This window comes from Podarcis muralis, chromosome 8 (genome assembly GCF_964188315.1).
Source record: "Podarcis muralis chromosome 8, rPodMur119.hap1.1, whole genome shotgun sequence".
Lineage (NCBI taxonomy): Eukaryota > Metazoa > Chordata > Lepidosauria > Squamata > Lacertidae > Podarcis > Podarcis muralis.
In genome coordinates, this window is record NC_135662.1 from 58,525,808 (window position 1) to 58,547,762 (window position 21,955).

Sequence of the window (21,955 nt, forward strand, 5' to 3'; positions counted from 1 at the left end):
CTATTGGCTTCATGTTAACACACAGCCCTGTCCTCCGAACAAAATGCGCATTTTTTCCCAGCCGAAAATATAACATGTTTGCACAATGCAGTCTATTTTGGGCATATTATTAAGGCGAGCTAAATAAACAAGAGCTGAACTGAGGCTGACTTCTGCAGGGAATCTGGGAAACCAGAAGAGGCTCCGAGCAATTTGGGCAGCGCAGAACAGGAGGGGAGAAACACAAACCGCACGTTGCAAAGGCTTGCAGATAAAAGCCAGGAAAGTGCTGCGTAAAAGGCGTCTGCAAAAGGCCAATCACGGACGAGGCACCTCCCATGTCCCCCTCACTGCTTGCATGCGGCAGGACTGCAAATGCATACCCAAAGCAGTCAGGCTCAGCTCCCGAAATGTTCCAGAAGAAGCTCCCCCCCCCCCAGGATCTGCTTTGGATTTAAAAAATGCTGTACCAAATTTGACACATTTGAAGGAAAACACACCCTTTGAAATAGAAAAGGCTGATTAAAAGCCATCTCACATTACTTGTGAAGCATATTTGAAAAGCCCAGCAAAACTCAAATCTACAGTAATGGTGCGCTTTCTCTGCCGTAGCTTTTCAGTGAAAGCAACACACATCTGCATTTGTTGTTTTCTCCTTTTTGGCAACTGTGGTGCAATCATGTCAGCCAGCTGCGTGTGTTAGATGAAGCCTGCATAAAAAGCAAAGGCATTTGTTACGGGCAACCAGTGTGTTTTTTAAAAGGTTCGCACTCTATACTCTGCAAATCTCTCCCCACAGCCTGCTTCTGCAGAAAACTTGACAACTGAGCCCTCAACTATGCAGAACTCAGCAAGACCCACAACATGTGATCCCATCCATATTTGATTTATGAACACAGCGCATTCATTAATCCATCTGCCCTTGTTTGAACCAGGGCTGATAACTAGGTTGTGACTATCTTCCTCACTTTGTGGCATGCATCACAGTTATTCTTGGAAAGATATGGTCGCTGACGTAACCATGAACTGCTAATTACAAGCTGCTGACATTTTGCTGGTCTATGCAGCTTTGTACGATTTACACAAGTCCCTCCCTCCCTCCCTCTCTTCCGCTTTCCACCCCCATCTCTCTCCGTTTAAAATGTCTGAGCTGGAACCACCATATCTGAGGAAGAGGTGTAGCTCCCCTGCAGAGCAAAATGTATTTTCCTAAGCCAGATTTTTCCCCTTTAAAACAAGCAGAAAACTACATTTCTCCAACAGCTGGCTAAGATATTCCTGAGCAAACAGTACACTCATCAGCAAAAAAAATCCTGCAAGGTATAGACAGGAGCCTTAGAGAATGACTACTGCAAAACTCCTTTGGATACACATGAAGAAAAATTATGGTCTCTGGATTTAAACACCCACACATACACAAAGTAGGCAGCTGCTGAAGAGACCGCCAAGCTTCTCCTATCTGTCTGCAGCATTTGTTTCCTTTCACTTCATTTGGCCCATTACACAGATATGACCACCTTCAGTTATTATTCAGAAGCAGTTAGCATATTAAGTATATTATAGCAAGTTCAGCTGTTCATAAAAACATCAACAACACTGTTCTTACTTCACTGCCCCCCACCCCAGCAAAACAAGAAATAGGACTTGCCAGTGAGCATTTCATAGCAAATCTTTGCTAAAATTGAGCACTGTGCTTTTTCAGTGGGACTCCAGAGTCCCCCTCCCCAGCTTTGTTTTGTTTTTTTTAATTACAGGCTGACTTTGAAATGCATTAAAAATGTAAATACGTTGCCGATTTTCATTTCGGCTGCACATTGAGCCATCTGAAAACGAGGAGTTGCCAGCTGGGCTTCCAAAGTCATCTGGGATAATTTATTTTGATTAGACTGACCACACGTCTATTTACAGTATAGAATTTTTTCACTAGACTGAGTACAGCTGTGTTTATAAAGATTGTAAAGATGAAGCAAACAAAAAAATCCCACTGTTCTTCCCTGTAACATATAGAAGATTCAAGGCTTCAAGGTGTTAAAGGGAAGAGGGAGAGAGGGAGAGAAAGAGAGAATTTCCAGAATCTCGCCTCCAAATATGTCTTTTTCAAACAAGCTGACTGCTTATTGCCGAAAAGAACACGTATAAAGGAGGTAGTTGAAAATATGCTCCATAACCAAGCCTGACCCAGCAGCCTGAAAGGCTTCCTATGCATTCTCAAGTCAGAAAGCTGCCATTCCCTCAATGCACATATGTACAAACACAGACACACATACAACATACACTGCACACTTCTCCTTTCCCCCACAAGGTGCTCATGTCTTTTCAGCCACCTACACCTTTTGTTTCCTCCGTAACCGCATTAGGGAGTGTTCAGACTACAATTTAGAGTCCCTCTATCCAGATATGGGTTCTGTAAATTATGCCATCATCATCATCATTGCAGAAATGAGCAGACACGATCAAACGGCATGCCGTCTCCTCTTCCTCCTTTTCATTTGCTGGCTTGCTCCCTTCCACTCTTTTCCTCCCATGGCTATGCTCTGACAGGCTCACGTATCAGATACTTTATTTATCCATCTCCAGCACAGCTCCTCTGAGGTGAAGCACGGCATCGCCATGGCTTTCCCCATAATAATCCCTTCGAACAGCAGTGCCTGGGATTCTTCTTCTTGATGCCCTTGCCATACGTACAGGATCGCTGCCGATGCCCTTGCTGTAAACACCGGATTACCTGGCATCGTATCTCTTTGACTCACATTTTTCACCCTTTAGGGTGGGGTGGGGGGGATAAAAACCCAGAATCGCACATTTCTTCCCTTCCAGCAGGAACAGAATGCACTGCCCAGATTTTCCTCGCATCTTGCCGAGAATGTGCCGACAAGAGATTCTCCCGTAGTGCAAGCCAGGTTGAAACGCAGGAAGGCAGGCAGGCAGGAGCAAGCCCAACAGCAGCAGCCGCAGCAACAGCAGCAATAGCAGCCACCCAGGTAAATGGGGGGAGCAGGATATGCCGAAAGTGGTACAGCGTCATCGCTCTGAGAGAAGACGAAATCGCTCCTTCCAAACAGCACGGCTCGAATCCTGCAGGAAGTAAAGAGCAGGAGTCCCCCCCCCCGCAACGCAATCCCACCCAGCCCCAAAATGGAGAGAGTTAAAATCATCGTTTAAAAAATAAAATAAAAAATCAAGCCACTAAAATAACACACAACTTTATTTCTGCCGTTTAGGATTTGGATATCTGCGCTGCTGAATATTACTGCCCAGGAGTGCAGAGTCACAAGAGCTCTCTTTCCCCAAACTGCAAAAAGCCGAGCATCGCGTGAGGAGACACATGATGCACTGGCAGACGGACGCTGATGTGGCCAAGTAGTTCAGGGAAACAAGAGCAACATCGGCAAATAATCGTCTTGAGCCAACAAACGCTGCTCTCAGGTAGCCGCGGTGCAGTTTCCTTTTGGAAAATACAATCTGTGTACATACGCTTCTGCACACAGTATCGTGTCTGCGCCTATGTGCGTGCATGCTACTGTGAAGAGACGCCGAGGATGCTGTTCCACAGACACTAGCTGGATGGCAGCAATATTACTTCTTGGCTGCGTTATTCCAAGCTGATTCCACTTAAGTGAATTCCTGAAAAGCATGCTCCATGTCTCTGTAGCCTGAACTGGTGGGGGGAGGGGGAGAGATCCCCAATGGCTTTATCTCTCCCAGCAATCTCTATTTGAAACTGCATCCTGAATAATTTATTTCTGGCAAATAATATGTTCACCTAGGATGTTCCCTTTCCCCTGTTACCGTCACATGCCGGATTCATTATGCAGGTAAAGCGTGTCCTGCTGCAGTCAGGGAAAGAGAAGGAGCGTTAATCATTTCCCCCAAGTGCTGGGTTTACCAGAGACACAAACAATCTGGGCCAAGATGCTTCTGCTTTATTGTGCATAAAGTAGGTTTTGCTCACATGTGACTGCCAAACAGCAAATATGTTTGCTGGTGTTATACGGTGTGGGTGTGGGTGTGGGTGTGGGTGTGTATCTGCAGAAATATGAGAGCACACACGGTTGAGAGGGAAAGAACAACAGAGTGTGCATATTTGTGTGTGTGTGTGTTAGTTATAAATATAATTTTGAAGGCAAAACAGGAAGAAAATCACCCTTACAGTTTTGTTCCTGCACGCATGGCATGTCACTGTATTTCCTTAATTAATGCAGTTAATAAACACTGTACGTTCCTTAAACGGCCAGTTAAACCCCTGAGAATTCTCTCTATGGCTTGCTCTCAAGTCTCCAATAGGTTAATGGTCCCCCTCTATGTTCCCTCTTGCCTGCAGATGTCTGGTAATGAGGGAATAGTCAGCTGGCCAAAAAGGGGTGGGGAGACCTGTAGGCATCACTATCATCAGACAAACCGATAACAATTCTGAGACTTGTGTTGCTCCAATACTGGTGCAAAATGACAGAATAGGAGGCGATATGCCTTCCATGCCCTTTGTTTGCTTATCTGTGGCAATGCCCTTGCACTGCTACTTCTATATTTCCCTGGAATCTAACTGGAAGCTGTGTTTGGACGAGGCAATGGATTCCTAAGGTGGGTGGCTGCATTGTACAGTAGCCTGGTACAAGTTCTGGCATTTGTATGATGCCAGTCAAACGTAGATTGACGTATTAGCAACGTACCCGTCACTTGGGATAAGGAAAAGAGGTGAGCAAAGCACAGAGAGAAAACTACTCCGGTAAAAAGCAGATGGAAAACGGGGTGGGGAGGAAAGCAGCCCCAAACAGCAAATGCTTCTTTTCATTGGTTCTCAGGTGAAAGAGGATGCTCACTGGGCCAGTCCTGGGAGGCCCAAAGGACCACTCAGCAGATACAAGGATGATCCAAATGCAAAACCAGTTTGCATACCACAGGCTATAGCCATGGACACAGGGAAAAGAAGAAAAGGGTTCCAAAAGTTGATTTGATATGGAGATCCCACACATTGCATACTGTTGATATAAATTGCACACCTAGGCACAGAAAAAATATATGCTGTAATACGCAAAGAGGCCTAGAGAACACTGGCTTGTCTAATGCTGGTGCTTTTTATGGTTTGAGGTGGCACTGGGAATCATGGCTTTGGCAATTTTGATACATCAGCTCAGTCTGTCTTAAGAAATCAGTGTTGTTTTATTTATTAAGTTGCAGGTTGTCTTGCTCTATTTTTTTTTAATTGCACCCATACCGAATTTCAGTAATCTGTAAATGCATTTAAATGTAATTGATCAACCAGTTGAAAGGTGATCAACTTTCACAGAGTATCAGATAAGTGTCAGTGTACATCCCAACACTCTTAACATTCCAATTTTTACATGCCTGTTAAATCAACACCTGTAATCTATATAATCGCTATCTCTATATGTGAAATCAGAACCAGCTTTGGAGACTCTCTTGCGTCATCAACTTTTGCATGAGTAAGGTAACAAATTCCAGCACACAGCAAAGTAGAAATTCAGAGAAGCAATGGCTATTCCCAATTATTTCCCAAATCAAATAAATGAAACAAAGGGACAAGGAGATAAAACACAGACTGCTATTTTAAAACATCAGTAGCCTTTGGCCAGTTGACTGAAATGAGTCCTCAATGGCTAAGCCAATGGCTCTATTAAAAAAAGATGTGATGGAATGATCATGAACACTCCAAATTCTCAGAAGTTTTTAAAAGACATCTCAGCATACAAGGCCTAAGGAGAGATGGGACTGGGTGCCAATGGTGAGAATTGATACAAGCAGAGAAGGGTTTAGGCAGCACTATTAAAGTATCGGTCAACTGTTATGACTTTACGAGAAAAAACATCTCTCTCAACAAACTTACAGGAACTGTGAGGGAAATAATATTTTTGAACAGGCTGTGAACTTTGATATATTGACTTCAGAAAAAAAATAAATCTGAAGCATGTCACTAAGCCTGTCCTGATGGGAAAGAGTAGAGTCACTATTCAGCTCACGCTCCCTTGAAAAGTTCATGAAGCTCAGCACATCTAGCCCTTTCCAGTGAACCGTCTCCTTTCCCTGTAGACTCTAGAGAGAAGTCTGTGGTTACTTGAGGTTTTAACCCCAAACCAGACAGAACTCTTTATTTTTCACTCAACATGAAACCTCAAAGTGAAACCTAGGGGTGCGAAGCCTGTGGATTGAAACCAAAACAAACATTTGTCAACTCTTACATAAATAGAAACCCAAGAGTTGCACATAGCTCCAGCAATGACCCCAAGTTGGATGTTGGCCAATAAAGCAAAACAAACATCCCTAACTTTGGTGTGACTTGCCAAGGGCTATTTAGTGGCTTTAGGCTCATCTGAATGCCATCCCTTTGGTTGCACATCTCTTTGATTGCATAGTTTATTCTCCCTGCTTCTTTATCAATACACTTGCATCAGCAAAGGCCTCTCAGCACAAGTTTGCTCAGGGTTGGATTCCAGAAATATGCACACCATCACAATTCCAAGGTCAAAGGAACAACAGTTCTCATGAGCCTCTGCAATGGATTACAAAATATGGTACACAGATCAAAGTACTGACACTAAACTTGTCTCTGTGATGGCGCCTGGACCAAGCCATTTCCTATCCTTCTTTTAGTGCTAGCACTTCACAGTGCTCTTATGCACCACAGCTATGAACCACAGCTATTGGAAGCAAACATTTTCCCCTGTTTGCTCGTTTTCTATGTAAAGTGAGAATCTATTGCCGGTGCCATTTTTCTAGAAAAAGAGGTCCTGGAACTCACTATGAATGTCTCCTTTGTTCTCTTATAACGGCAATAGCGCCCACCGGAGAGGTGCTAGAACTGAGTTCTGGTGACAACCAGCTGGGGGAAGCTCTGTCTATTACTATATTTTGGGTATGGTGGAACTCTCAACCATGTGACCCCCCTGCAATCTGAACCTGTACAGTCCAAACAGGCTCATCGCCCGTCTTCATGACAACAGGGCTTAACTGAGAATTTTTAAAACATATTTCAGATTCAGGGTGGGCTATTCGGTGCTGTTCATATGAATTTTGAATGAAAACCTGCTATTATGTCACCTACTTGCTCTGTGTATAATGTATAGCTACAGTAAAAATCATAATAGAGAGCTGACACAATCATGCAACATTTGCGTGTGTGTGTGTGATGAATTGCACATAACGAGAACAGCAAAAGTATCTATGATCAGTAAACAGTCCCTTCATAAAAGGTCAATTTTTTCAGTTTTTTAATTTGTATACCACTCTGTACCTGTAGATCTTAGCACTGTTCACAACATAAAACTACAATACTCTCCATTTGGTAACTTGCAGTATTACAAAGTATGCAGCCTTGGGTGCAATAAGCTTACCTGTGTCATAAGAGGAAGAGCTGATATCAAGATAACAGTGGAGAACAATCTTTGGACAAGAAAGCAAGCTAAGCTTTCCAAAATATGGGCTCTGGAAGTGAATATTCCCCATGCTTGTCATGCTAGGGAGGCAAGTTTAAACACGACAGGCATAACGGGACAGGAACAACATAGGTCAGGCATGGGGAACCACTGACCCACAGGCCAGTAAGTTCCCTAATTTGGCTTTTGAGACCGTTTATGTCAGTTGTCCCACACCTAACATAATATGCGATAGCAAGTGAGGGGCAGGTGAAGATGTGGCTGTAAAGCAGCCACTGGCAGATTAACGTGCACTGCTGGTTGTTCCTCACTGACAGCACTGCTCAGCTGACAGGAAACCCTTGCAAGTGCAGTTTGTGTTCAAACCATGCCTGCAAAGTGACAAGTTTCCACTGCCGGTTGGCCTTGCAGCTTTGCCCATTTGCGGAGAAAAACTGTCCATTTGCTGGTGTGGCTTTAATCCAAACTGCACCTGCAAATAGGCAACTTCAGAAGGGTTCGCTGTTGGTATTGATCAGCTGATCAGGACCCACTCACTTGCATAGCTAACTGAAAAGGGTTCCCCACTCCACCTTAGACGTATTTCTCAACGTAAGCTCAAAGGCTCCCCAAACAATCAAGAGTTACCAGCCATCTCCTGAAACAAAGGTATATACAGGTTGTATAGTACAAACCTGAAAAAGAAAGCTGTGGTGAAGAGGCCTCATAGGATACAGGTCTGAGCTTCACTGTGTGATGCGCCGTCTCTAGCTGCTTGCTGAGTTCTGACTTCTCCTGTAGGAAAATGTACAAACAAGAATTATATAGCCAAATGACTTGATGTTAGACGCACCGACTTTGCAGCTGAACCAGGTCATAGCCTAATGAAGTGTTAATATTTCATCTTGGGCAACAGTCCAATTTTCCTTTGTTAGTTTAGGACTGGGTCCTTATATGGAATACATTGCACAGGTTCAAATGCAAGAGCAATGTTTTTTCACACCTGCCAGACGCTTCACCTTAGACTTTGGGAGTACGGTCAGGAAGTCAGCCTTTCCACCCTTGTTACTGTAAACAAAGAGTGCTTGGCAGACATCCAAGTGTTACAAGTGGGAATGGTCTGAGCAGTAATAAACAAGAGCTGAATCCAGAAATAAAATAAAGGCTAAACATTCAGATGACCATAAGCCAAAAATAAAAAATAAAAATCAATTTATTTGCAGCAAAAGCCACTTATTTTTGTGAGTTAAACATGTGAAAATTATAAGCGTTTTAGAAAGGACGCAGTAGTTGGTTTAGGAACACCCCATGGCTGTAGCATTATTGAAGCTAACCAAGTATGAAATTGGCCATGGATACAAAATCACTGGAAACCCCATATAAGTGTAGGATTTTTTAAAAACAAAACAACAACAACTTTGGGGCAGGATCCATGGATCCTATTGAACTGATCAATACATTATTGCTGGGTAACCGAACTCTGAAAAATAACTGAAATGGAAGCAGCAGTTACGAGTGTGGACCTTCCTTTTAATTCTGCAACCATCGCCAAGATGTTGTAAGATGCCTGTCCCTACAATTTTTACTGCTACTTCATGAGCCTTAGGTCCAGCGGTCTTAAAATAGCAGATGGAGTAATAAAACTCTGTTTTCAGCTGTAAGACTTCAAGCAGCTGGTGAAAGCTCACCTGGCTGAATGTTCCTCAATTCAAACACATCCCCGCCTGCAATTTAAACAGGCAAAGCTTAGGGATGGGTGGGTCCATCCTGCTAATCAGCCAAGTGTCCATCTTATTAAGCTGGGGTAAAATGGTTGTCATCCATCTGTCTCAGGAGACAATGGAAGAGTGCGCCTTCAGGGGTGAAGTCAAACTGTTGGGGAGTTACATGCCACAAATACACACACAGGCAAACAGGCAGCTATCTCTGGGTAGAAGAAGAGATGTGGAAGGCAATTACCATGGCTGGGCCAAGGAATCAAGACAACGACGACACAGAGCTTAATTCTGGATGTAGGGAATGTATAGATAGGGGAGGTTCACAGATGCTCTTCATATGCCTTTGCCTTACTATGTATGTTGGAATTTTTACCAGTTCCATGAAGAGACCTCTGAATAGTGCTGCACATTGAACCCTACTTCATATCTACATTTTATATGACATTTACAAGGACACCACTGCACACTCATTAGCAGAGACTGGCCACACAAGATTCATATAACTACCCCATCAGTTTGGGAAGGGGACTCAAAAGGCCCTTAAAAGGCAGCGTACAATGTTCATTATAAATTTGGGATTGCCCAGAGGATTGCCCATAGCAAAAGCAGAAGCTTATAACTAGTCAGAAGTGAATTCGGACTGATGCACCAGAAGGACCCTTATCAGTCCCAGTGCGATAGCAGAACGAGGCCCTCTCACACAAAGGCAGGGTGGAGGACCTTTGGCCCTTTACATGTAGTTGGATTACAATTCCCATCATCCCTGACCACTGACCATGTTGGCTGTGCCTGATGTGAGTTGGAGTCCAACAACACCTGCAGGACTACCCTGAACTATAAGAGCAAACTGTGTTCAAAGCTTCCTGAGTACAGTGAAGAAAACCTAGCCCAATGAGAGAGACTAGGGATGTGAGACAAAGAATTCTAAGATTCATCACCAATTACAACTCCCAGGATTCATGCTAGTTTGAATTTGGAGTGAATAAGTCTTGGTATAATTGTATTTATTTCATTCCTTCTGCCAGCAGCTCAGCGGACTTTTTCCCTGTTGGCATATAATAAAAGTGAAATAGCAGTAGCTGTTGGTAAAATACTCTGACGTGGCAATGATTCTGGCATCCTACAACCATCCAAATGTTTAATCAGTTCAGTATTAACACAGAGGCATCTTAATAGAACAAATCTCATAAATAAGTTGGTCAGAATTTATCATAGCTTTGTATTTTTTTAAAAAAATATACACCCTGACAATGAACAGTTGAGGAAGGCTTTAAAATCCCAATAGGATGCATGAACACAAATTAAATGACACATCTGCCAATAATCATCCAATTCTTAACAAAAAATGCAATTGTAGTCAGGGGAGTTCAACAAAAGGCAAGCAGTTTCTGCTTGCAAGACAAAGAAAATAAGAACACAACAACCGTATAAAAGAGATGAAACTCTTCCACAGTTGTATATGATTTCTGCCTGCATAACAATGGCTCTTTGTATGCCTGCAAATAGGCTTCCTTTTAATGAATGTATAACTGTGGCAGTTTTGAAGTATAAAACTTCTGTTTAATTCCACATCTGATCCTTTTCATGACAGTTGGCCAAGACTGCAAAAATAATTACTGAAAATACTGCACACGCTGGACCACACAGATGTCTGCTATAATAACTGGATTGTAATTTATTTCTAGCAGACAAGTGGTGTGAGGGCCTATTCACACATGTACAAAAGTGGGCAAAAGTAGAATACAGGCTGGAGAGCAAGGTCAAAGGGATTAGACTTGAAGTCCAAATGGTGGATACGCATATAAAGTCCAGTGAACTCGGGACAACATTTTCACTCATTAGGGCAAGGCCTGCATGTTATCTGGTCTATATAAATCAGGTTCCTGGATGGTGCATATGTAAAAGGAGAAGACTGTAACAGCACCTTAGCAATTACCTGTCAAGGACTGGCTGGATGAGGAAGAGTGGTGGGCACCACCTACCTAAGAACTGCCCAGGGATGACACAGAGGAAAGAGACTTAGACCCAGGACAGCGGTGGTGGGACACAGAGGACCAGTCTGCAACAGGCCAGATAGGCCCAGATGAGGAGTCCTTCCTCACCACTGTTTACAGCTGCTTGGAGGAGTTCAGATTGAGGGGGCTAGAGGGGGAAGGAGGAGCGAGATGCCAGATCCAGCAACAACTTCAACTAAGAGAGACTAGCCTAGATCAGTGTTTCCCAAACGTTTTTGGGCAACGGCACACCTGTTTACCGGAAAAAAATCTCGCGGCACACCACCATTAAAGCCCCGCCCCGTGACGTCAGCGCGCAGCGTCACGCCGGGAGGGACGCACAAAAGTGAAAGTTTTTTCCCTCCCCCTTGCCGGGGTGGGAGGAGGCAGCAGAGCGAGGGACTGAGGGACGGCGGCAGCTGAGGCGGCCACCCCTCGACGCCGTCCCAAAAGCCGCCAAAAAGCCCTAAAAAAAGAGGAGCAGCACAAAAAACACACCACACACGGGGGGCGTGTTCTAATTTGCTTCTAACTCCGGGTTAGAGCGCAGCACGTGGAGGATGGGTGGGGAAAGAGAGAGGAGGCGCACTGATAGAACGCCAGGCACGGGGGCCGCCAGGGAGAGCCAGCGCGCGCCCCACCCCGGACGCTCGCGGCCACCGCCATCCCTCCCTCCCAGGGAAGGCGGGATTAGAGCAAGCGCCCGGGCAGCAAGAAGCGCGCGCGCGCCGGCCCTGCCCTGGATCCCTCAGAACCGCCAGTCTCTGGGAAAGTGGGCTTGGCTTCAGAACTCTCAGGCAGCAGCACCCGCCGCCCGGCAAGGCTTCCCATTGGGAGGCGCGAATGCTTTAGTGGGCGGGGATTGGTGCAAATATAGGCAGGGCGGGCTGAGAGGAGGAGCCGCCGCCGAGGAGCAGCGACACCAGCAGCGTTTCCTCTCCCCCCTCCCCTCCCGTGTCAACAAGCGGGGCGCCTGCGCCGGGGGTTTGCGCGTCAGGCAGGCAGCCAGGCAGGCAGACGGCGAGAGCCCCGCGCTGGGCAGCCGCTGCTCGCCGCCGCCGCCCCGCGTCTCGCCGCCCGACTCGCCCGCCTCCCTCCCACGGCACACCAGCCGATGTCTCACGGCACAGTAGTGTGCCGCGGAACACCGGTTGGGAAACACTGGCCTAGATGAACTCTGTTGTGTTTTTACTTTTTGAATAAAAGCTTATTGCACTTCACATCTCGAGTCATTTCCTGACCTGTGGAGGACAGCCCCTTGACATTACCTGGTTTTGGGCTTCACTTTAGTTGGCAGGCTCTTCCCTCTGGGTTTGGAGAGGAAGGAATTGGCTTCAGATAAAGGGCCAGGTAAATATAGGGGTGGATAAAGAGATCCCTTGCGGGCACTTTAATGGAAAACCCCAGTATGTCAACGTAATGCCACTCAGCTATTATTGGAGTCCAACTCCATAATCTAGGGCAACTATCTAGGGCAAATGGTTAGCAGTGGCTCTTCAGGGTTTTAGATGAGGGATGTCTTTCCCATCCCTACCTGGAAATATCAGAGATGGAACCTGGGCCCTTCTGCTCCATCTAATCTGAATTAATTTTCAGGTGGGCTCTAGCTGCACAATAGGTTCTGATTGTGTTATTTGGATCTACATTACACTCAGTAAAACCACATGGTATTTTCTGAGCAGTTCCTTGAAATCTGTATCAAGTGAATTCCAGTAGTTCTTGTGGGTGGGGGAAACTCTAATGGTATTCTTGGTATAACTTAAAATGAAAACCCTATCTTAATTAGTAACATGCTGTAAGAATGCTTTAGAAAACCTTAAAGGCTTAACCTGAAGAAGCCTTTGGACTTCTACATTTTTAATAATAATAAAAAATCATTCTCTTGTATTACACATGAACTTGCATGAATTTGTCAAAAATAACAAAAGGAAATAATCATATTGTGAAAGAATGGGCAGAACTTTCTTCAGTCAAACAATTGATTATTCAATTCCTAAATTCAGCATTTAAATTGGGGATGGATTGGTTGGGGGAACTGAACTAGAGAAAAATATATATGCATATTTATTGGCTTGCTCCCCATATTGAGCTTAAGAAAAAGAATAAAATTAATTCGGGGAGGGGGTGATAAAAAGCTAGCACAGATAGCAGGAAAGCTTCAAAACCTCAGCCATTTAGACACAATTGTGATATGGCTTGAGAAGCCTAGTACGAACGACCTTGTTTCATGAGTGAAACTTGGGCTTGGCTTTCTCCCTCCTCCTTCACTTGTATGCTCAGATTTTATTAGTTAATGTTCTGTTTAGTGCAAACAACACCACACTATGGTTTCCAAACAAGCCCATGGGTGGTCTTCAACTATGTTCTTCTTTGAGTAGACCCACTGGAATTAATGACTGGTTGCCAATATGCTCGTCCAGCTCAATGTTGATTGAAATGCAGAATTCTGAATTCAGGTAGTCAATGTAAGTATGTAAGTAAGTAAGTAAGTAATTTTTTATTTATACCCCGCCCTCCCCGGCCAAGACCAGGCTCAGGGCAGCTAACATCAAATATCAAATACATTAAAACACAATCAAACAACTGATTAAAATACATCTTAAAAATTAGAATCAGGATAAAATTAAATGGACATGGGTGGTGCTGTGGGTTAAAGCCTCAGCGCCTAGGACTTGCCGATCGAAAGGTCGGCGGTTCGAATCCCCGCGGCGGGGTGCGCTCCCGTCGCTCGGTCCCAGCACCTCCCAACCTAGCAGTTCGAAAGCACCCTCGGGTGCAAGTAGATAAATAGGGACCGCTTACTAGCGGGAAGGTAAACGGTGTTCCGTGTGCTGCGCTGGCTCGCCAGATGCAGCTTGTCACGCTGGCCACATGACCCGGAAGTGTCTGCGGACAGCGCTGGCCCCCGGCCTCTTGAGTGAGATGGGCGCACAACCCTAGAGTCTGTCAAGACTGGCCCGTACGGGCAGGGGTACCTTTACCTTTACCTTAAAATTAAATGACTGCCCACAGATTACAACCATAGGGGTCAGGAACCTCAAGCATTGATCAGGGCCAGCTATCCATGTTGGTCCCACATGAGCCGATAAAAGGGCCAAAGAGGTAGCCCATAGAGGGGGGTCAATGGCAAGATGGAGAGAAGTTGAAGAAATAATCAACCAGCAAATGAGTTTGCCATCTTCTGTGCTTGAAGGACACTCCTATCTGTTCAGTGGTGACTTGCTTCCCATATTACTGCAATACTGTTACAAGAGAAGCTGGAAAAGTTCTGTGCTCTACTATCTAAATTGGACAGGCACAAGACTTCTCTTTGGGCTAGACCTATATATGTAAGTTGGGGGCTTAGCTTTGGGGGTAGGAAGACCATGTTCCTAGCATCTATGACTAGACAGAAGTGCTAGGCTGGCACATTACTACATTGTACTGCAAAATACACCATCATTTGTGACTTGAGGCAAACTGCTTCTACAAAACAAACATTTGTCTTCAGCTGCTTCTACAGAACAAACAATTGCTCTCAGTTTGAGGCAAGCAAACTCTATGATGAAGGACAATGCAGTGCGACCTTGATTTAAACTGTTCATAGACAGAGTCTGGTCTATTTTATACATAGGGATTCATAACACAATCAGATGTATCTCATACAATGAAGAGCTTTCATGGGTGGTCTACTCATACGAAATACTGTTTTGGCATTTCAACTTGTTCGATGCCAGGAGTTCTCCAGAAAGTAGTCAGGATAAAAGTTTTAGAAAGTAATAAATATTGCTGTGTTTCCTGATAAATGCATTTAGGAAACTAAAAACAGAAATAGGTGTGGGACAACGGCATATGTGTGTGTACCAACATGCTGCAGCTTACTTAAACACAAACCTCAAGTTTTTAAAACTAATGATCTGAGTTCATTTTGTGCCCCTGGGCCTGCCAGCACAATCCAGAGGACTGAGTTTTGAAAATCAACCTGGGAAACTCAATTTCAGTTTCTAGCTCGGCAATTGAATGGGCTCCCTGGGAAGCTTTGGGCAAGTCACTACCTCGCAAACTCATCTCCCCATCCATAAAAACAGAAATAATAATGTTCTTTTTCATCAGGCTGCTGTGAGGAAGGAGCAGATAAGGGCTGTAAATTATTTGGCATGCCAAGGAAGTGCTTCATAAATGACTAATAATAGCCATGTAATCCTATGTAAATATCATGACTGCTTATCTAAATGTTTGCTTATCTGAATGTTTTGGAAGTTCTTGAGACTGCTGGCCAGTACATATTAATTTTTGGTGACTGTATATATATAATTAAATTTCAATGCTAGAATTTACACTGGCTTTCTATAAAAGCTGGCGACAACTAGAGAGAGCAGAGTCAGTAAAGATACCCTCAGCAGACAGATGCATAGCCCTGTCTTGTCTCCATCAAACCACTTACAGATTTGGTGTCTTAAGAGGCCTGAGATGAAAGGAATGGCACTCTGGAAAAGAAGTTCCCTTAGAGTTGCCTTACAGCTGTGAATTCCTTGCCCAAACAGTATCAGGGCTTGAGTCAACAATGGTTTATGAAAGATATCAAGCTGGGATTCAGCTTAGTGTGCCATAACTCAATTCTGGACAAAGGAAGGAATTGCAGAGAGACAAGCTATAAGCGACAGATAAGACACTGTGCAATCAAATAGGCCATTGTGTCAGCGACCCCTATGAAAGCCACCACATCAGCTTTGCTTGCTGTTCTAAGCAGCTAGGAGATCTGTTCCAGCTGACTCCCAGCTGCTCCACTGTTGGGATCACACATGAGCAGAGTGCTGCCGTGCTTGGATCCTCTGTGCTATTTGCATCTGGTTGGCTACTGTGAGAACAGAATGATGGCTGAGAGATGGGCCTTTGGACTGATCCTGCCCCAGGACTCTTCTTACGTTAGTATGGCTACAGGCTGCCTTTTGCACTGCTCCAACCTTGTTTTACAGGAGAAGGGAGTGATACAAAAATAACCCTGATAAATCTTATTTGATCCGGTCTCAAACAGTGGCCACCCAGGTGATTCCAGAAACATGTACCATATTTTTTGCTCTATAAGACTGACTTTTTCCCTCCTAAAAAGTAAGGGGAAATGTGTGTGCGTCTTATGGAGTGAATGCAGGCTGTGCAGCTATCCCAGAAGCCAGAACAGCAAGAGGGATCGCTGCTTTTGCTGCGCAGCAATACCCTCTTGTTGTTCTGGCTTCTGAGATTCAGATTTTATTTTTTTTCTTGTTTTCCTCCTCCAAAAACTAGGTGCGTCTTGTGGTCTGGTGCGTCTTATAGAGCGAACAATACAGTAAGTACAGTGTGAAGGCCAGAATCTGGTATTCAGAGATATACTGCCTCCTTTTAGTTTTCATAACTAATAGCCACTGAAAGGCTTTCTCTCTATCTTCTGTTAGCAAATTTCATAACAGTTTTGAGTTCTGCAGAGAAGGAACAAGATGTAACACTGGGGAGAGAGGGGACTTCCTACTTGCTTCAAAACATGCATCATTTTATAAATGTCTACTGTACATCTCTCATCTTGTTTCTAATCTAAAAAGGTCCAAATGTTTTCACCTTTCCTTTCAAGGAAAGTGTTCCAACACCCTAAATCAGTGTTGATGCTTTTTCTTTTTCTCTTAGGCTGACCACATTAGTTGTAGCAGCTTCACAAAATGAGCTGTAGGTAACTCATCCACCACCCAGATGTCAAGCAAGAACCTTTACAGCTTGGGTTTCAATCAGCAGCTTTGGTGAATGCATCACGTTCCTTGAATCTAACACAAATGTGGCCTGCCCATTTCAGTTTATCTGTTTCTCATTTTTTCAATATTAAACTCAGTTCTCCACATTTCAATATCAGTCTACATTTTAAAAAAAACTTCATGAAAATGAATCAACACTTTACTACATATGCTCAGTTTTTTTATACAATTTTGTATCCGCTCTGCCGTGAGTTTGTGGGGAGGACTGCTCCCCCCTGAAGCCCATTCTCCATCTTGGGCCTGGGGGCGGGCCCCATACTCCACCTCAGCATATAAGGCTCCAAGGAGGCCTCGGAACATTGCTGCTGCCGCTCTGCCGGTGAGTCTTGGGGAGGACCGCTCCCCCCTGAAGCCCATTCTCCATCTTGGGCCTGGGGGTGGGCCCCATACTCCACCTCAGCACATAAGGCTCCAAGGAGGCCTCGGAACATTGCTGCTGTCGCTCTGCCGGTGAGTCTTGGGGAGGACCGCTCCCCCCTGAAGCCCATTCTCCATCTTGGGCCTGGGGGCGGGCCCCATACTCCACCTCAGCACATAAGGCTCCAAGGAGGCCTCGGAACATTGCTGCTGTCGCTCTGCCGTGAACATTGTGGTGGGCCCACACCCACCACCGCCACAACTTTGGGGACACTGGTGCTGCTGCAGCAAATTTTTAAAATGTTTTTATATATTTTAAAGTGTTGTAAAGGTGTTTTTACTTTTTATTTTGTTGTACCACCATAAACGGTGGTTTTATCCATGTATTTTTATTTTGTTTTGTTTTATTTTGGGTTGGGGTGGGCTGGTTGTTGAGTGGGGTGGGGATTGGTTTTGTTCTGGTGTAATTGTTTCTGTTTGTTTGCTTTTATATTTTGTAAATGGAGGCGAATATGAGGCTTGGGATTCCTACTGTGGAGGGGCGAGGGAGGTATGGCGGTGGGGGCAGATGTTATAGGCGAAGGGGATCGAGATACGGATATGCTCGTACCCCTTCCAATCTGCGCCCCATCCCGAGATACGAGGGTAGGGTGAGCAAGGATTACTCACCTCCGTCACTGGTGTTGTGCAATGCCAGGTCTATAGGCAACAAAACCGCCACCCTGCGAGATTTCTTCATCTCTCAGGGGGTCGACCTGGCTTGTGTGACGGAGACCTGGGTGCGCGAAGGGGATACTGTTACCTTACGAGAGATGGCGCCCCCGGGTTTCTCCGTCCTCCACCAGTTGCGGACTGTGGGCCGGGGGGGAGGGGTGGCATTATTAATCCGGGAAGATTGTTCTTTCAGGGCTCTACCATCGCCATCGATCCCCGGCATTGAATGTGTTGGCCTAGTGTGGGGCTCCGAGGTGAGCTTGGCTGTCTGGCTGGTGTACCGGCCACCTAGCGCACCAGCAGCCACCCTGTCAGGCCTGCTGGAGGCGGTGGCCGGCTGGGCCTTGGAGTTCCCTAACCTATTGGTATTGGGGGACTTCAACATCCATGCTGATGCCACTCCCTCCTCACAAGCTCTGGACCTGGTGTCTTCCATGGCGACACTAGGGCTCTCCCAGTTTGTTTCGGGCCCCACACATCAAGCAGGCCACACGCTGGATTTGATCTTTGGCGTCGGTATAGATGTGATCATGTTTCCTTCAATGAAGGTGCCATGGTCTGATCACTACGCTCTGAAAGCCAGGATTGACGTTCCACCCCCACCCTGCTTGGGTGGCGAGCCGATTTGGGCTCGCCCGCGGAGGCTGATGGACCCTGATAGATTCCGTCAAGCCTTGCGGGACCTTGCTCCCCCTGGTGACTCATTGACTGAGCTTGTTGAGGGCTGGAATACCCAGCTCCTGGCAGCCATCAATGAGATCGCACCTAAGCGCCCTCTGCGACCCCGCAGAAACCGGGCTCCCTGGTTTACCGAGGAGCTCCGGAAAATGAAGCGGGACCTCAGACGGCTAGAGCGAGTATGGCGGGGTGCCCGTGACGGAGCTTCAAGAACATCCTATAGAGTTTTTATGAAAACCTATGAGATGGCAGTGAAGGCCGCTAAGAAGTCCTACTTCTCGGCCTCCATTGCATCCGCTAGCTCTCGCCCGGCGCAATTATTTAGTATAATTCGGTCTTTAACGTCCCTCGAAGGACAGCCAAATTTAAATAACAATTGAACACACAGCTGTGAGGCATTTGCGAGCTTTTTTGCGGAGAAGGTCCTGTTGCTCCGCCATGACCTCCCCGCCAATTTCGATACAATAAAGGAACTGGAGGCCCCTCGACTGTCCTCGGGTCCAGTATTGGACCACTTTGACCGGATATCCCCAGCCGATGTGGACAGACTCCTCCGAGCTGGAAAGCCCACCACTTGTCCTCTCGACCCGTGCCCGTCCTGGCTTATTAGAGCGTGTCCAGACGAGGTGCGGGCCCCCCTGGGGGATATCATCAATTTGTCCCTTGGCACCGGGACATTCCCAGGGGAACTGAAGGAGGCAGTGGTGCGCCCACTTTTAAAGAAAACATCATTAGATCCCTTAGATCTATCCAATTACCGCCCGGTTTCGAATCTTCCATTCCTGGGTAAGGTGATTGAGAGAGCGGTTGCGGAACAGCTTGGTAGGTTTCTGGATGAAACATCGGCTCTGGATCCATTCCAGTCCGGCTTCCGCGCTGGTCATGGGACCGAGACGGCTCTGGTCGCCTTAACAGATGATCTCCGTAGGCAGCTGGATCGAGGCGGGTCGGGGCTGCTGATTCTTCTAGACCTGTCAGCAGCCTTCGACATGGTCGATCACGAACTCCTGGACCACCGCCTTGCCGACGTGGGGATCCAGGGCACAGCCCTTCAATGGCTGCGCTCGTTTCTCTCTGGTCGGGGACAGAGGGTGGCGCTTGGGGGGGAATTGTCATCCCGCCACTCCTTGGTGTGTGGAGTGCCTCAGGGTGCGATTCTCTCCCCGATGCTTTTTAACATCTTTATGCGCCCCCTTGCCCAGCTTGTCCGGAGTTTTGGGCTGGGCTGCCATCAGTATGCTGATGACACCCAACTCTATCTGTTGATGGATGGCCATCCTGACTCGGCCCCAGACACACTGATCAGATGCTTGGAAGCTGTGGCTGGATGGTTACGTGGGAGCCGGTTGAAGTTAAATCCTTCGAAGACAGAGGTCCTCTGGCTGGGACGGGACGATATGAGATTGAGGGGGCAACTCCCTTCTCTTGCGGGGTGCAATTAGTGCCAGCACCGTCCGTTAAGAGTTTGGGTGTAATCTTCGATACCTCCCTCTCCATGGAGGCGCAGATTGCAGCTATAACAAAGGCGGCATTTTTTCATCTCCGCCAAGCTAAGCAGTTGGCTCCTTACCTCTCTCGCCCTGACCTAGCCACTGTGATCCACGCGACGGTCACCTCCAGACTGGATTATTGTAACTCGCTCTACGTGGGGCTGCCCTTGAGACTGACCCAGAAACTCCAGCGGGTGCAGAATGCCGCAGCGAGACTCCTTACGGGGTCTTTGCTGCGAGATCACATTCATCCGGTGCTATACCAGCTGCACTGGCTCCCGGTGGAGTACAGGATCAGGTTTAAGGTGCTGGTTTTAACCTTTAAAGCCCTATACGGCCTAGGACCCTCGTACCTACGGGACCGCCTCTCCTGGTATGCCCCACAGAGGAACTTACGGTCTTCAAATAAAAACATCTTGAAGGTCCCAGGCCACAGAGAGGTTAGGCTGGCCTCAACTAGAGCCAGAGCTTTTTCGACTGCGGCTCCAACCTGGTGGAATGCCCTGTCGCAAGAGACAAGGGCCCTGCAGGACTTGACATCTTTTCCCAGGGCCTGTAAGACAGAGCTGTTCCACCAGGCCTTTGGTCAGGGCGCAGCCTGACTCCCTCCTTTGGCAATCTCTACAAAGCTTTAGTCTATGGTTGCCATCAATTTGTATTTTAATTAATTTTTAGAATGTATTCATAATGTTGTACTGTTTTAGTGTTGTTAGCCGCCCTGAGCCCGGCTTCGGCTGGGGAGGGCGGGATATAAATAAAATTTATTATTATTATTATTATTATTATTATTATTATTATTATTATACCAATGGTTATGTAAGCAATTTCTCATGATACGTTTTTTGTAACACATGGATTTTTATGCATACCATATGCATTTTTGTATACCTTAATTGGCTGGAGAACTGCATTGAAAGATTTGGAGAAGTGTGAATTTTGAAGGATGGTTGTGTTTTCCTTTTTCACATTGTTTTAGGAAGTGTCAATTAGGTTCACCTTTAAATGTGAACAACGTCACATTTCTCCCCAATCCCTACTGCCTTCTCTCTAACCTCTGTTCCAAGAAGCCCCAATGTTTATGGTACTTTAAGCTCTGGACGTCCAGGTCAAATTAGTTCGCTTGTTACAGTCATGTTTTGCCCTGGGCAAATCTGATTGAGGCAGTGTGAGAGTGTGTGTGTGTGTGTGTGTGCGCGCGCAGAAGGAAGAGATCTGCTTGACTACCACAGTTTACAACCAAAGCATGATCAGGAAACTTATTCCAGCTGAGAACTGACTCCTGATCTCCACACACACACACACACACACACACACACACACACAAGCGTCTCTCTGTGTGTAGAACATAGTCCAACTAAGCTTGCATATCTCGTGAAACTTGTGCCTACAAAATACTATAAATGTAATTTCTCTCTATATATATATTTCCCTTTAATAACACAGTTTCCCTATGAAAAGTTGATTTGCCACAGAGGTAAAAACAAAAAGAATTTGATGTAGTGATTATGTGGGCAGTAAAAATCCCAATGAATATGCTTCAAAGGATTGCAACTAGCTACATGTAATGTGTTTAAACAGGGAGTTTTCAGAACATCTCGTTCATTTAAGTCCAGACAAGCCATGTAAGTTCCACAGTGGTTTGACCTATTCAAGAGCAGCAATTTCTGTTTACTGCAATATTGTGAAAGACAGACACCAAATGAAAATCATCAGTTATCTGCAAGTGCCTGCCTAATGTTTCTGCTTATTCTAATGTACTAGAAGCACTATCAAGATAACCTCTGATGTGATCCCAGGCAGTCTTCAGCTGGCCCTAATAAATCCATTCCTCACTCACTGTGGAAGTCACTGACTTCTTTGAGCAAAGATAATGAAGGTTATTGGGATTCTACCACTGGA

General features: G+C 45.8%; 1 protein-coding gene across 31 annotated transcripts in view; it reads right to left on the reverse strand.

Annotated features, from left to right (window-relative positions):
• Positions 1-21,955, reverse strand: part of LOC114601368 (uncharacterized) — a 347,155-nt gene that overhangs the window by 110,575 nt on the left and 214,625 nt on the right. For 29 of the 31 annotated variants that reach the window (XR_013393999.1, XR_013393995.1, XR_013393991.1 and 26 more), the window contains one exon: positions 8,042-8,141. The exons of 1 other annotated variant lie outside the window; for it this stretch is intronic. The gene's annotated coding sequence lies outside the window, so the exon portion shown is untranslated. Of the gene's footprint in view, positions 1-1,824; positions 3,055-8,041; positions 8,142-21,955 lie in introns of those variants that run through there. One more of the 31 variants, XR_013393975.1, reaches the window with a different exon arrangement.